Source organism: Rattus norvegicus, chromosome 7 (genome assembly GCF_036323735.1).
Source record: "Rattus norvegicus strain BN/NHsdMcwi chromosome 7, GRCr8, whole genome shotgun sequence".
Classification (NCBI taxonomy): domain Eukaryota; kingdom Metazoa; phylum Chordata; class Mammalia; order Rodentia; family Muridae; genus Rattus; species Rattus norvegicus.
In genome coordinates this window covers 33943021-33945869 of record NC_086025.1, presented here as the reverse complement: position 1 = coordinate 33945869, position 2849 = coordinate 33943021, and the positions used below count along the sequence as shown (strand labels likewise).

Below are 2849 nucleotides of genomic sequence, written 5' to 3'. Positions count from 1 at the left end.
GTTGGAAAGGTTGTGGATTTATAGTGTGGGTATTTTGATAGGGCAAATTTTTAATTTTTTAATGAGAAGAGTAGTTTTTATCTGAGCAGCAGGATTCATTGGCAGGAGTACCAATACTCATGATTGAATAGGTGCAACTATATTCCAGTTTTGCACTAGGACTATGATAATAATATTTATCTTTGAGTACATAAAGTAGTCTAAGGGAGCTTTGTCCATTCAGGCATGCCCCAAAACTGCTCTATTGATGAGAACAGCAAGTGATGTCTATTACACTAGAAGTCTTGGTAGGGCAAGAAGTCCTTTAGACACAAAGTTATGCCTTGTAGGGTTCTGAGGATCCCACACTTGAAAATAGTCTTTTTCTTCTTTGTGGAAATTTTATTGTAGCAATCCAACCATGCAATGCTTTTCAACCTCTTGTTCTGCAGCTTCCTTCAGCCTTTTTGCTCCGATGCCAAAGAGCGGGGCATTGGCACGGGCCATGTGGTGTCAGGCAAAAGCCATAACTTCTCTTCTTCTGTGATGACTCTGGCCTTCTCCTTTTTGTACACATTCCGGATGGGCATCACTGGTCCTGTTAGAGGGGTAGACTATTTAAGTTCTTCAGCAGAACTGTCTCCCTTCTTCAGAGCAGAAGGCTTCCTGGGGAATAGTATGAACTTGGAGCGGTACTCCTTCAGGTGCTACATGTTGGCCTGTAGTGATTCAATGGATTTGTTTCGCCTCTTTGGGTTCACAGAGATGACGATGGTGCAAGCCATTTTCTTGTGGATACCAGCTAACCTGAGTTCCTCCAGGCTGAGGCCCCTGCCAGCCTGGACCTTGGTGTGGTATCTCACTGTAGGATACTTCACGATGGGTCTGATGGGACCGAACAGGGGCCAAGGAGCAATGTGGTGTGCTTTCGCCTGCTGGGTCTTGCATCCGCAGATCTTGCATGCTGGCTGGATGAACCAAGTTGGTCCACTCGCTGCTGCCAATCCTTGTGGAAGTGGGGCTTCAGGATCATGCCATTCCGGCTGGGCGCCATGGCTGTCTCCTGTACAGGAGAACGGCCGGGAAGAAAGGGAAAATAGTCTTAAAAAGTTGATAATGGTACGCGTGCCGGGTTTCCCTACAAAATAAAGTGCAGCTTGCTGTATACTGACTTTCTCACAATAAAGAATGGCTCTTACCTGATAGGTCTCTTGGGGTATCATTGCACAGCCTGGAATCCTTCCCTGAATCACTTATCCTGTTGTGAGGACATGATCCTTGTGTAGGGGTAACATCAGGGGGTACAATGGAGCACATCTGTTTTATGGGACCATCAGCCTTAGTAGACCCAAATGGTTGAAATAATACAGTCTGAACTTAGCAAGAAAGAAAATAGAAAGAAAAACAGTATAGGTCCCTGCCAACCTAGAGTAAGGCCAACAAACCCAACAGATTGTGGAAATGCCACAGTGAATTATGTCCCACACCACACAAATCAAAAGTGACTGTATTTCCTGAATTAGAAGGTGCAAATGGAGACCAAATGGAGTGATCAGCTCAGGAGAAAGTATTAGAAATGATGGTTTCCTCCATCAGTGACCTTTCTCTTTGCTTTAACATTGGTTCATGGACTGAGGAGAGTTTCAGTCAACCATGGCTTTAAAGGGGTTGTGGTAGGGGAAGGCATAGCACAGGATCCTTGAAGCAAAAAGATTCAGTCAGAATCAGATTTTTTCTATGACCTTCAGAGGCATGCCCCCACATAACCACTTCTGCCAGTGAGGTTCATGGACACCATGTTCCCAAACAGAACCAAGTGATCAAGCACATGAAACCATGAAAGATAATTCAGATTCAAAATATGTCATGAGTCAATATTCATAGTATGGTAAGGCATAAAGTTAGAAGTCCCTTTCGTCTCCATGTTTCCAGGAGGTAAACCATACCAGCCCAAGATTTCATGGGGTGGAAACAGAGGTCCTAGTTATCAGTAATGAGAGCACACAAGGCACTGATTGTGCCTTCAAGTCACAGGACAGTCCTTCTATTATCGAGTCTTGTCAATCCTTTAATAGAAGTGATACAGTTGAAAAACCATGTCTAAGAGGAAGATATTTACGTGACAGAAGGGGATAGTGAATTCCACACTTGTGTGCTCCATGAATTCGTTATGATAAGACAAAGGTCAATATTAAGAAAGAGTAATTGACCCTCTTTAGCAGGAGGATTTAGGGTGCTTTTTACACATCGAGGTCAGGGCACCTTGTCTAATACTTCAAAAGGTTTCATGAATGGACTCAAGCCACCAACTGCCCTTGCTACAAAACGTACAGCTCCCCAGGGTTAAGATCATTCGGGTTGCAAGTACAGTTCAAGCTCTGAGGTAATCCGGAATGGAGAGGAGATGGAAAGGACACCATTGCTGACTCTATGCCAGCTGCAAGAATGAGGATGATAGCTCATCCCATTAGCCTTCTGGAGCCTTCCCTCCACACGACAGGTCCATGGGGGCTCCTGAAGGAGCTTAGTGAGAAGCAATTTTAGGAGCAGATTCTGTCATCTGTAAAGCAGCTCGGGTCACATTGCTCTTAAGAACAGTGCAGTTAGTTCCTGTTTCTGGCTGTCATGTTGCAGGGATACGCTTCAGATCTAACCGTTGACTCTGCTTCCTCTGTTTAGTAATAAGTATTACAAATACATGTAGCAGCAGAAAAAGCAGACAGGCTGATTTATTATTAACATGAATTATACTGTATAATAGGTAATGGTTTGTCAGATATCTGTGGTTCCTGTTAGCATATGAAAAACAATTTTCCCTTTCATGCTCTATCTGCCTCAAGAAAAGGCTATTCATTTGCATTTTATTTTTA

The 2849-nt window shown here is 43.7% G+C and overlaps 1 pseudogene; it reads right to left on the bottom strand.

Moving 5' to 3' along the window:
- Positions 1 to 381: 381 nt before the first annotated feature.
- On the bottom strand, positions 382 to 1033 carry LOC108351619 (60S ribosomal protein L13 pseudogene; annotated as a pseudogene).
- Positions 1034 to 2849: the final 1816 nt, after the last annotated feature.